A 13,468-nucleotide genomic window follows, 5' to 3' on the forward strand; every position below is an offset into this window, starting at 1 on the left:
TCCTAATTGTATATAAGTTGTGTCCTTATATTAAATAAGAAGAGATTAGGACACAGACACACACAGAGAGAGGGAGGAATGTGTGAAGACACAGATTTCCCTCTATAAGCCAACAAGAGAGGCCTTAAAAGAAACCAACCCTGCTGACACCTTAATTTCAGATTTCTAGCCTCCAGAATTGTGAGATAATAAATTTCTTTTGTTTAAAAAAATATGTCTTTTAAGTCTCTTTTAATCTATAGGTTTCCCCTACAGCTCTTTCTTTTACTTGCAGATTATCTGTTGAAGAACTTGGGCTGTTGGACATGTAAAGCTTTCCATGGTCTGGAGTTTGCTCATGGTGCAGTTCCACACATTTCTCTTGCATTTTCTACACATTGACAGGGATGGTGAGACTTGATCAGTTTCAGGATCAGCCCTTTTGTTAAGACCAAGCGGTGCTGTGTTCTTCACCTGGAGGCGCGTAATACCTGGTTGTCTCTCTTTTTGTGATGTTAGTAGCCATTGATGCTCATTGCTGGGATCCACTCATTCATTGAAGATTGAAAAATGATGATGTTCTAATTATGTCATTTTGTTCTCATTTATTAGCTGGAATAATTTTATAGAGTGATACTTTCCTTGTCCATATTTGGTTACCTAGTATTATAGTTCAAAGGCAGGGAAAGAAGACTTTATCCTTTCCTTTTTTTTTTTTTTTTTGAGACAGAATCTCGCTCTGTTACCCAGGCTAGTGTGAGTGCCGTGGCGTCAGCCTAGCTCACAGCAACTTCAAGCTCCTGGGCTTAAGGATCCTACTACCTCAGCCTCCCAAGTAGCTGGGACTACAGGCATGTGCCACCATGCCCAGCTAATTTTTTCTATATATATTTTTAGTTGGCCAGATAATTTTTTCTATTTTTATTTATTTATTTATTTATTTTATTTCATCTTATTGTTATGGGGGATTTTTTTCTATTTTTAGTAGAGATGGGGTCTCGCTCTTGCTCAGGCTGGTCTCGAACTCCTGACCTGGAGCGATCCACCCGCCTCGGCCTCCCAGAGTGCTAGGATTACAGGAGTGAGCCACCTCGCCCGGCCTATCCTTTCCTTTTATTTATCATTTCAAGGTAATTTATTGGTTTCTTATCATCCCTTAAAGGTGATCAACTGACTAAAAAAAGTCATTATGAACTCATGAATTCCATTGTAATTCTTATCTTTATTGAAGCTTAAATTTCCCATCATTAGCCAATGAAATCCCCTACAAATTGGTTCCTGAGTCTTTTTGAAATTACCCAGTATTTGATAGCTTCTTTGCCATCTGGTAGGTCAAGATGTTTTAGGCTCATCTTGTTTATTTTCTGTCCCATGTGGAAGAAGCAAACTCTCCAAGGAACCCTGATTTCTTTTAGTGGGAAATGGTATTTCAAGATGATGATTTGGGTCTAAAGATGCTCATTACTATGACTGGGGTGGCCATTGTTTTTGGACTTTTTTAGTGTACAGAACTAGGAAAAAATGTGTATTTTCTACATTATATCTATGTCTCCTTTCGAAGGCACAGGAGATGACAGAATTAAATATACCCTAATTCTCATTTGCTTTATCATACTTAATATGCACAGCAGCCTCAGAATAACAGAATATGCCACATCAGTTATGATTATAGAAAACTGTTGAACAAGCTGTTTTAAAAATCAGTAACAAAATTTTTGTGTATGCTAATTCAATTCACCTCTAACTTTATTTTATGCTTTTACTATGCCAGAGCATAGAACCATTAAATTCTATTCTCTGTTCTCATTTACTCTTTGTTCACAATTAAGTGTTATTTAATGCATCAGTCTTTATGTTGATGTCTCTCTGGTGTTTGAAGCTCATTATCTGGTAGATTCCTCAGGAAGAGCTCGTGGGAATGTCACAAAGAAGTATGAAGATAAGATTAATTTAGTGGCTCAGTGATATCACCAAAGGCCAGCTTATTTCTATTTTTCTACTCTCTGTGGACTAGCTCTCCTTATGATTGAATGGCGGCTGGAGCAGAAAAGGTATCACATTCTTAGGTACAGCAATGTCCCAGAGGCTGAAAAGAGGCCTATGTATTTGAATCTCTTTATAAGAGCAGAGAAACCCTTCTCAGATGCCTTCCTAGCAGACTTCCTCTTACATCCCACTGATTGGAATTGGGTCACACATTCCTTCCTAAGCCATCACTGGCAAGAGTATGGAATTATCACGATTTGTTTAGGCCAATCAAGATTCACCCCTGGACTGGGGCTAGGGCCACTGCTCTGAAGCACATGGCCATAGGGAGGATCATGAATACCTAAACCAAACCAAGTTCAGTTAGCAAGAAGGAAGTGTGAATGGCTATTAGGTAGTAACCAACATTACAAATTTTGGTTAAGTGTCATGAAGGGAATAAAAAGAACACTGAGACAGAAAACTTGTAGTAGAGATAGGGCAGGGAGATGAGATATACTTAAGATATAGTATTCAGACCTGGGCACAGTGGCTCACACCTGCAATCCTAGCACTTTGGGAGGCCGAGGTGGGAGGATTGCTTGAGGCCAGGAGTTGGAGACCAGCCTGAGCAAGAGCAAGAGCAAGACCCCTGTCTCTACAAAAAACCAAAAATTAGCCAGGCATAGTAGCATGCCTATAGTCCTAGCTATGTGGAAGACTAAGGCAGGAGGATCGCTTGAACTCAGGAGTGTGAGGTTGCAGTGAGCTATGATGATGCCACTGCACTACAGCCTAGGCAACAGAGCAAGGAAAAAAAAAAAAAGAAAAAAAAAAACCAAGAAAGAAAAGAAAAGATATGGTATTCAGGAGGATAATAAGTTGGTATCTGTTTGAGGAATATTTTGGGTAGAGATACCAGTTTCCAAAGGGGAAGCAGGGGGAGGAACTTGAAGGAACTGAGGAAAGGGTGGTATGTTGGGAGTATAGTGAGCAAGAGGCAAGAGGGAGAGAGGTTTGATGGGAGGGGATCCCTCTTAATATTGTATTACCACCGACCACCACTAGAAAACAAGTGCCATAGAGGCAGGGTCTTTGTTTTGATTCATTGCTATATTCTCAGCAAATAGATGGGTGTGGTTCTTTATCAATAAATATTTGCTTAATGGATGAATGAAAGTAGAAAAAACTTTTAAATCTGTAATGACTATCTCAAAAAATAAGAGCATTATTGCATTTGTAAAACAAGTTCAGGATGTGATGAAGAAACAGTGATAACAATAAGGAAGAGCCCTTGGAAACTGAACATCTGATGGTCAACATTAAAAAAAACTCTAGTTGTTGCCTTGGAAAATAAAGTTGAGGAGATCTTGCAGAAAGTAGAACGAAAAGATCAAAAGACGGAAAATAAAAGAGGTTATATTTAAAAAAATTAAAAGGTTAGTCCAAAAATTTCAATATGGGACTAACAGAAGTCCCAGAAAATAGAGAACAAAGAAAATGAAGGGGGGAAAATTATCAAAGAAATAGAAGATCATTTTATGGAATGGAAGATTGCGTGTCTCTGGATTTTTAGGAACAAACAATTCCTGGAGCTCACCCAGAGCTAACAATACTTCATACTCCCATCATCCAAAGTAGAAAGACGTTGTAATATATAGGACATCAGGTAGACTCCTCAGTAGTAGTGAGCAGAAATTATCCCTAGACTACAGACTGCTTTGGACCTGCTCTAATAAAAATTTAAAAGCAAACCTCAAAAGGATAAAACTGATCTCAAGTAACTTAACTGCATGCCTGAACAAAGTCCAAATTCTTTATAGGGAAACAACAAAATACCCATTCAATGATATAAAATGCACATTATCCAGCATCCAGTTGAACATCACTAGGCAAATGAAAAAGTAGAAAAATATCCACAACTATAAAGAAAAAAATATAAATCAATAGAAATAGACTCAGGAATTACAGACATGATGAAATTAGCAGACAAGGTTGGAAAGCAGTTATTATAAATATGCTCCACATGCCAAAGTAGAGGAAAACATGAACATGAGGAGGAGGGAATTGGAAGATACAGAAAATCTTTTTAGTCTCCAGTCTTCAGGAAAGAGCAATATGACAACAGTGTTTTTGTAGCCTTTTGGGACATGTGGGGAGAATGTAGCTGTACTGACCTGTCACTCAGCGGTCCCCAAACTTTTTGGCACCAGGAACTGGTTTTATGGAAGATAATTTTTCCACGGATTGGGGGTGGAGGGATGGTTTGGGCGTGATTCAAGCGCATTACATTTATTGTGCAGTCAGACCTCTCTGCTAACGATAATCTGTATTTATGGCGGCTCCCCAGCTCTAGCATCACCACCTAGGCTCCACTTCAGATCATTGCGCATTAGAGTCTCATAAAGAGCGTGCAACCCAGATCCCTCGCATGCACAGCTTACAGTAGGGCTCGCACCCCTATGAGACTCTAATGCTGCTGCTGATCTGACAGGAGGCGGAGCTCAGGCGGTGATGCCAGCGATGGGGAGCAGCTGTAAATACAGATAAAGCTTCTGCTTGCACACAGCTGCTCACCTCCTGCTGTGGGGCCTGGTTCCTAACAGGCTCGGACCAGTACCAGAGGCCCGGAGATTGGGAACTGCGGACCGACATTCTTTGCAGAGCTGCCAAAGGAGCAGAGCAGCCTGCTGAGAATCGTGTGAGCAGGATGGGCTGCTGGGCTGGGGCTGGGCTGGGGCCGGAGCAGATGAGCAGGGTCAGTGCAGAAATGAAGGGAAATTGTGGATGTTGTTTTAGAGAGGACATTGCTAATAGTGGCAGTTGCTATGATGAGCGCAAAAGAATTGAGAGATTGTTCCAAATTTGGATTGGATCTGTTTGTTTAAAGAATTATTTCCTATGTAACTCATGCTGAGTGAAGTAGATAGATAAGTCTGAGTGATTGCCTAAGCAAAGCAGTTGCAGGCTTTGAGTTAGAATAAAGATAAATTTTATTAGCAACAATGGTGAATGTGTAATATGTGGAGTGTAAATATTTAAAATGGTTTTTTTAGAGAGAGGATTAAATTAGTAACCATAATTGAAATGTATTGTTTAAACAAAGTAAATGAGAATTTTAGAGCATGACTAACACTTGTGCTTATCAACTGAGATGTCAATTCTTATCTAAAAAACGATAACTTCTGGTCTGAGGAATGATAATAACAATAGTAAAAGCTAACGTTTATTGAGCGCCTACTATGTGCTAGGCAAGCAAATGTCTCAGAGAAAAGGTAACAGGGTATCGAATGCTCTTCCTGAAATTCTAAGAGTTTCTTCCAGAAATTTCAAGTCCATATAGCTTTTTCTTTAATGGAAAAAAGCACCAACTTGATAGGATTTGAACAGCGACTTAGCCACTTTAGCCACCTTAAACCAAACTCATAATTTATCCCTTGGAATTAATTGAAAGATTTATTAAACCTTTGATTCCATATCTTAATTCTAAATTATTTGGCTATTTTTGAAGTGGATGTTTTCAGTGGGTGAGACGGTAGATCATAAATAGCTAAATCCAGAAATTAAAATTCACCTACATATTAGCAAAAAACAATGTGTAATTTACAAGTAGGTGAAAGCTGGCATTGCAGGTCACTTTAAATTAACTGTATATAAAATGATACCGTTAGGCAACTTCTTCATTATCAAAGAACGTATTTATGTTTGGGAAGCAAGGCATAAAATGAAAAAAATAAAAATAACTGGAGCTTTCAAATCTGAAAAACAGGCATGACAGTGTCCTGAGGACTCACTGAGTCTGAAGCTGGATTCTCTGCAGATCTTGGATCTGTTGACCGGCTGCCTTCAGTTTCTCATATGTAAAACAGGGACAGCAGTAATGTCCAGTGAAATAGAAGGAGGTCAGAAATGAATAACATAATGTAATAAATATAATATAATTCTCAGATTTCCCAGTCCTACCATTATGCTAATCAGTGTGTTTTACTATCAGTAATGGCATCAAGCCTTTGCTGAGTAAATAATTGGCTTTCACATACTGCAGAATAATACCTATCTCACACATTTGTTCTGCAGACTAATTAATGTTTTGGAGTGTTTAAACACAATGCCTCTGCAGAAGCAATGGCATTATAATATGTTGGGACACTCTAGTATTGTAATTAGTACTAATTAGATTCTTTTCAACAGCTTGTTGAATTTACAAATTACTGCATGTAAGGTATTCTGCTTTATTTATTCATTATGAGAGCATCAGATACAAGGGTTTAAATAGGAACCTTTAAACACCTGTTCTCAAGGTCTTCCTCATACCCCTCATCTCAAACTAGGGAGGGGCAATAGGAAGATATCTTTATAGGAACTGTCCAATATAGACCAATTCCAGTGGTCTGCTGGGAGCTGTCTCATGCTGGCTGGCAAGAGCAGGATCTGGGCATCTCTTCCTAACTCAGAATTGAATGGGCTTTTTTTTTTTTTTTTAGACCTGGCTTACCAACACATCACTGCTGGTACCTTTCTCTTCATGCATGGAATCTGGTCTCCGTGGTAACCAGTCGGCAGTGGCCCAAAGCCGTATTTCAGCTGTGTGTTAGTCAGAGTGGGTTAAGTGCCGAAACAAACATCCCTCAAAGCTCAGTGGCTTATACTGATTTACATCACACTCAGTCCACAACCCAGTGTGATCTAGTGGGCTGAGTGCAGGGGAGCAGGCTTGTGTGTGGACCCAGACTATTTCCATCTAGTGCATTGTGCCGTGGACTCCTTTGATGATCTGGTGGAACCTGTGGACTCCTTTTCAGAATAACATTTTAAAATTTAAAAAATAGATACAGGATTATAAAAGAAACCAATCTTACTTAAATGCGGTTATCAAAATATTTTAAAATCTATGATCTAATAATATATGTGCTGCTTCAGTAATACATTCAATGACAAGGTCTCACAGAGGGTTTAATCACTACTGTCACTTTGAAGAAATGCTATTCTAAGATATGCGGCAACTTAAATGTGCTATGAAAACATCTGTGACATCTATTAGTGACAAAGTCACAAGTACTGCTAAATTCGGTTGTGGTTTGTTGCCTACATTCAGAACTGAAGGAAATGCTGAATTTGAGTTAAAGGTTAATAAAAATACAGATGTTGTTTTCCCCATTCAACTTTGGGACCTCCTGAATTCGATCCACAGAGCCCATGAGGGTCCAGGGACCCTAGATTAGGAACCTCCGACCTAATGGCTCCGTTATCCTTAGAGCCACAAAGACCTTAAATGGAGACTGGGTGTATCTGCAGATAAGGAAGAGGGAGAGCGGAAGATGATGTGTAGATTTTTGTGGACCAGGCCTGGAGCTGGGTTACATCATTTCTGCCCAACTTCTCGTTTCCACCTGACACAGCCTTCCTCTGTATCTTTCCACACTGGCCATTCCCATCAAAAGTCCCATCCCTTTCTTTGTGAGTCACCTCTTTCCTCGTATCACCCTCAGCGTGTTGAACCTAACATTTCAATGAATAGCTTTTCTATTTTAAGTGGATTCTCATTAGAAGGTAGGCCATGCTATATGCTTACTGTATCTTTAGGTAGGAAAAGTTGAAGCCCTCCAAATCTACACTGTCCGCTACGGCAGCCATTAGGCACATATGACTGTTTTAACACTTGAAGTGTGTCCCATCCAAATGAAGATAGGATCCCAGTGTGGAATGCACACACATTTTGAAGATTTAATACAAAGAAGAGAATGTAAAATATCTCATTAATATAGCCCTTGCATATTTAAGTGATACTATTCTGGGTCTCGTTGGATTAAACAAAATATACTGAAACTAATTTAATCAGTTTTTGAAAATTTTAATATGGCTACTAGGAAACTTAAAATAACATTTGAGGCTCACATCCATGGCTCACATGATATTTCTTTTAGACTGCATTTCTTTTTTTTTTTTTTTTTTTGAGACAGAGTCTCACTCTGTTGCCCAGGCTAGAGTGAGTGCCGTGGCGTCAGCCTAGCTCACAGCAACCTCAAACTCCTGGGCTCAAGCGATCCTCCTGTCTCAGCCTCCCGAGTAGCTGGGACTACAGGCATGTGCCACCATGCCCGGCTAATTTTTTCTATATATTTTTAGTTGTCCGGATAATTTATTTCTATTTTTAATAGAGACGGGGTCTCACTCTTGCTCAGGCTGGTCTTGAACTCCTGAGCTCAAACGATCCTCCCGCTTTGGCCTCCCAGAGTGTAGACTGCATTTCTTGAATAAAGATGCATAGAACCGTCATAGAGCTGCAAGGAGTCTTAACAATAAGCATCTAATCCGACCCTTTTATTGTAACGTGAGAGGCTGAATGAGCTGTCCCCCCACCCCCACCCGCACAGCTAGTAATAGCAGATGTACGACTGGAATTCAGGTCTCCACACTCCTAGTACAGAGCTCTTTTTATAGTGTATGGTATTCAATCAAACCAAACCAAAAATTTCCACGATTTAAGTTTCCAGTCCAAACCAGAACATACCCTAATTCAGAGTTATATATTAATATAAGAATGCTGAAAATGACAACCCTCTTTTCCAATCTGATGTATTATTCAACCCTAGTTAAAATTTAAGTATAGCTTCCCCTTGCTACTGAACAATTGCAGGCACAGGCAGGCAGACAGACTGGCTGGTACTTGACTCTCTCATGAACTCAGATAAAAGAGGCCCTGAGGTCATTATCCTTCGCTCCTGGTCTCAGGCATTTCCCTTTGTTGAATGGTTCAGCTCATAGAGAAATGCTAAGATATTCTTAACTCTTCCAGATTTTGTCTTAAAATGATGGAAGCACGTGGAACCTTAGTATTTAACACAACTACCCCTTTCTCCGTAGCCAGGAGGTGGCAGAGTAGATAGCAATTAAAAGAAATAAAGGATGGGTTTCATTTCCTTCTGTGCCATTTTCTATTCTCGGCTCCCACTCTAGACTCTACAGCCAAATTGCAGGGGATGTCTGGAATCTTTTCTGACCTCTTTGTCACAGAATATTCCTTCCCATAGGTTTTCCCCCTCCAAATCACTCTCCCTCTGTAACTCAGCAATTTCCATAGGATCACTATTGAGCCCTTTTGTATTTAGGTGACACTTAAGATAAGAGCTTAGATAAAAAGTTTCTGATCTTAAACAATGCATTGCCAATACATCATTTTCCCCCCTTAGGAATTTTAAATACTGTAAGTGCTCCCCGAGTCATGTAATTTGCTGTTGAAATTGAAATAACATAGTTATCTTATTCAGCATTCTTTGGAAAAGATTATATGTCACTTAGACTCTGGGGTTGTCTCATTTTCTCTGAACTTTCTCTGCATTTCCAGTGGTTTCTAGAATTCTAAGTTCTGAAAAGAGCCATAAAGAATGCCCCCCCAACCTGTGACAACTTTAGTGACCCACTTACCGACACGTTTCATGTTTCAGCACTTAATTTCTACAATATTATTTGGCACTTTCAGAAGAAACTCTTGAGGCACCATAGCTAACTACTTTGCTTATTTCAGATCATCACAGCTATTGACGTCAATGGATGTCTGAGCAACTGAGCACAAACCCTGCGTGTCTTCAAATGTTTTTTTATGAAAATGTGTGATGTCTTGACCATACATCAATCAATAACCAAACTCAGCATTTCTCCGGGGATTTTTTTAAAATCTTGCATTGTTAATTAAAAGACAAAAGGTATACATTATGATGTACTCTGCAAATGAGTGTAAGCTTTATTAAGATTTGTAATAAAAACTTTCAAAATGATATTTACAATATGCATCTGCCTCATTTTCAGAAAAGTGGACAAAATAAAATGAACTTCCCGAGCAGATAAATCCTTATAAAACATTTATGATAAACTGTTAACCGTGCAGCTGTATTGATTGCATAGAGCATTGGCTCTGGAGGTAGACTGCCCAAGTTTAGATACTGGCCCCAGCTCTTGCTAGGGGCGCAGTCTTTTGCAAGTTACCTAACCTCTTCCAACCTTGGTTTCTTCCACTGCAAAATGGAGATAATGGTACCTTGGAAGATGATTGTAAAGATTCATTGTGCTAATCCTTGTCAAGCACTTAACACTGTGATAGGGACATGGACTCAACAACCGGTAGCTGTCTTATCATTGATAGTAGTATACCTTATTCAATTTAAAACCAAAGATTTTAAATAAACAATACATCAAATAAAACCATTTCCCTCAAAATCCTTAGTCAAGCAGTTGAAACCAGAACTGAATTTACATGGATTTTCTTTAATTTATGGAGTTGAGACTAGAAAGCATGGACTTCAGGGGCAAGTACATGAACTTGGTGCAGGAGAACTCATTTGAGTCCCGGTTCTATTAGTAACATATACTATGTGACTTTGAGCTTGTCTTTAGGCCTCCGTTTTCCCATTAGTGAAACATGTTGTTTAATTTAATAAATCTTTCCAGACTTACTTAGGATGAACTTATCAGCCTTAACTTGCAGCATTTAGTTTAGTCCATAAAACCCCAAGCTTCACAGAACGCATCTGTTTCTCAGAGTGAGGCATTCATTGTGTGTCTTTCCTTCTGGTCATTAAATAGAACATGCCCTGTTCTGTGAAATAGGATGAAGAAAACAGACTAGATCACTGCTCTCGTAGGACTTACATCATGGAGGTGGCGGTGGGGGGAAATAAAATAAAGAAATAATAGGACGGCCTGTAGTAGTAAGGACTGTGAGGCAAGAAGGCCAGCCTGTTACAGAGGAGTGAGCAATGGGGACGGAGGGCAGTGGGGTCACATCTTATAGGGATTTATAGGCCACTGTAAGAGCTTGGGCTTCTACTCTGTGAGAAGAGAAACCATGAGGAGTTCTGGGCGGAGGACTGATGTAGGTTGATTTCTCTGCTGTGTGGAGAATAGACTAGAAGAGGGTCACGGGAGGAAGCAGGTCAGATGGGAAGAAGCTGGGGCTCTGACCCTGGTCAGGAATGATGGTGGTTTGGACTGGGGGGAAGCAGGAGGTAGGGAGGCGTGGTTGGGTTATAAATACAGTTTGGAGGTCGAGCTGACAGCATTTGCTGGTGAGATATGTGGGACAGGAGGGAAAAAAAGTGGCTTCAAGGATGACTCCAAGGTTTGTGATTTGAACAAAAGAAAGACTGGAGTTGCCACTTAGGGAAAGCGGGAAGACCAGGGGAACACATTGGAGGGAGAAAATGAAGAGATCCCTTTCGGACATGCAAAGTTTGAGATTCAAGTGGAGGAGTCAGGGAGGCAGAGGGATGTCTCCTCTAATAGTAACTGTCATCTGTTAAGTGAGTCCTTTAATTTCCTGTCAGGTACCATGTTAAGAACTTTCTACATGTTGCCTCATCTAAATTCTCACAACGACCCTCTGAGACGGGTACTATAATCCTCATTTTGCAGATAGCAAGGCTGAGGCCCAGGGAGACGCTCTGTGGTAAAAGCCACATGACTAATATTTAATGGATGACGTTCTCCTTGAAGCCAAAGCCATTCTCTCACATAGAGTGTCGCTCACTGCGCAGCCAGGACAGGAAGAGCCTGGCTTCAGAATAACTGAGCTGACTTTATGCTCCCGTGAGGAGTTTGCTGTATGGCTTTGCCTCAGCCTCTTTTTGTCTTAATTCTCATGGACAAGTTGAAGGTTACTGAATTCAGGTCAGAAATATCATTCACTATTTAAGAGCAGAAAGATGCTGATGATATATACTTACAATGTATTTTACTTCTGAGGATTATAAATAATTTTCAGTGCCAGATACTATAATTCAAGAGAGCAGTAAGAACTGTCATGCGATAAGATTATTGTTTCCAAAGGAAATAAGCTTGGATGCTGATCCATGTCCTTTATTGTCTTCTTTTATAGCTGAATTAGGTATTTGGCCATGAATTTTCATTCCTAGCATATCCTAATCTAAAACCAGCTTCTTATTTGTGATGCTACTGAGCAAGTGAAGTTTTTCTATCTATATTTCATGATAGCCTTTAGATGAACAAGCAGAAGTATAATCACGATGTTCTCATTTGCATAAGCATCTCCCTGACAGGTCATCAGATATCTTTATTGTTCTTGGGTGCATTTCATGGGCTGCTAAAGGCATGCATAATGATCTCTAGCAATTCATCTTTTTACCTAGCTTAATGGCCCCTGTTACATATCAGGAGAATGATGGAGTGAAAAGGCAGTGTGTCCGGGGCCTGCCTGCCTGAGAACGTGGAGTAAATCACGTTGGGGAATAAATTACATTAACTCCTTCTCATCACTCAGTTACCTTTTGTAAATTTCATCTCATTAGGCTAACAATCCTGGATGGCCTGGGGAAAAAATCATGCACCTTCTCACCAACAGGCTCAGATTCCTCGCATCAGGATAATAGAGACAACTTTGTTATTAATATCTCATGAGACCATCTACTTTTAAATGAACGAAGATTCACTCCTTTGCACTAGTGAACAGGGCTAACGCATTCACTTGGGTTGGGGTCGGTTCTTACCTTCATAACCCCCTTTTCCTTAAACTGTTTTGGAGATAGCAGATAAAAAATTATTTTCTTGAAAGAGTTGTTTTAAATAAATACTTGATTGAATTATCTCTTCATTACTGCTTTCTTGGCCTCCACTCAACAGTGACAGTGGCGGTAGTGATGGTGATGACTGTCGTCGGTCTGGTGGGGCAAGAGCCTTACCTAGGCCGTTATGTGGCAGAGCAAGGACTCAAACCCCATTCCACATAATTTTCTGTAGATATTGTCATCTCCAATTTTCCAATTGGGAAATGAGACTTAAATTCTAGCCTGTGATTTTTCAGTTGAATATGTGTAATTCAGCCTTCCTAGCACTGTACTAGTTCAGTTTTGATAGTTACTCTGAAAAAAAAAAACAAAAAAAACCTTATCACAGGATTAATGTCCTCTGTTTTTAGAGGGAAGTGCAGTGTGCTATCTCTTAACAGTACTTAAACTTAACATTGGTCAGACGAGCAGAAGGGGAGGTTGGGCGGCTGTGTGACTCACTGGAAGGAATGTGACAAGGATTCAGAGCAGCCCATGTTTGGGTCCTTGCACAAGTTATGTAACTGAACCTCAGTTCTTCCATATGTAAAATGGGTGATAACAGCTAATTTACAGTTTGCTGTGAGCATTAGGTCACACGTGTATTGTATTCTATTCATAGGAAGGACTCAATAAATGGTAGCTATTCTAGTTATTATTATCAGCCCATTTCTTTCAACAATAATCTGATTTCAAAGAATAGAACTAAAGCAAATCTCTCACCAAATGTCAGGAGTCTAATAAATCCAAAAGATTTTAGACAAAAATTAGGGGAAGATATATATTTTTTAATTTTTATTTATTTATTTAGGGGAAGATATTAAAACATCACTTTTATTTAAATATTTTAAGTAACAATTAATCCTCACTATAAATTACTACATGAAACACAAAGGAAAATATAAAGAAAAAAAGTAAATTATCCATGCCCCTCAATCCATTAAGTAATGTTATTGATCTATTTGCTT

The 13,468-nt window shown here is 39.5% G+C and overlaps 1 protein-coding gene across 1 annotated transcript in view; it reads left to right on the plus strand.

Moving 5' to 3' along the window:
- NIBAN1 (niban apoptosis regulator 1) overlaps window positions 1-13,468 on the plus strand; it is a 134,304-nt gene that overhangs the window by 7,912 nt on the left and 112,924 nt on the right. The gene's annotated exons all lie outside the window — the stretch shown is intronic.

Source organism: Eulemur rufifrons, chromosome 27 (assembly GCF_041146395.1).
Source record: "Eulemur rufifrons isolate Redbay chromosome 27, OSU_ERuf_1, whole genome shotgun sequence".
Lineage (NCBI taxonomy): Eukaryota > Metazoa > Chordata > Mammalia > Primates > Lemuridae > Eulemur > Eulemur rufifrons.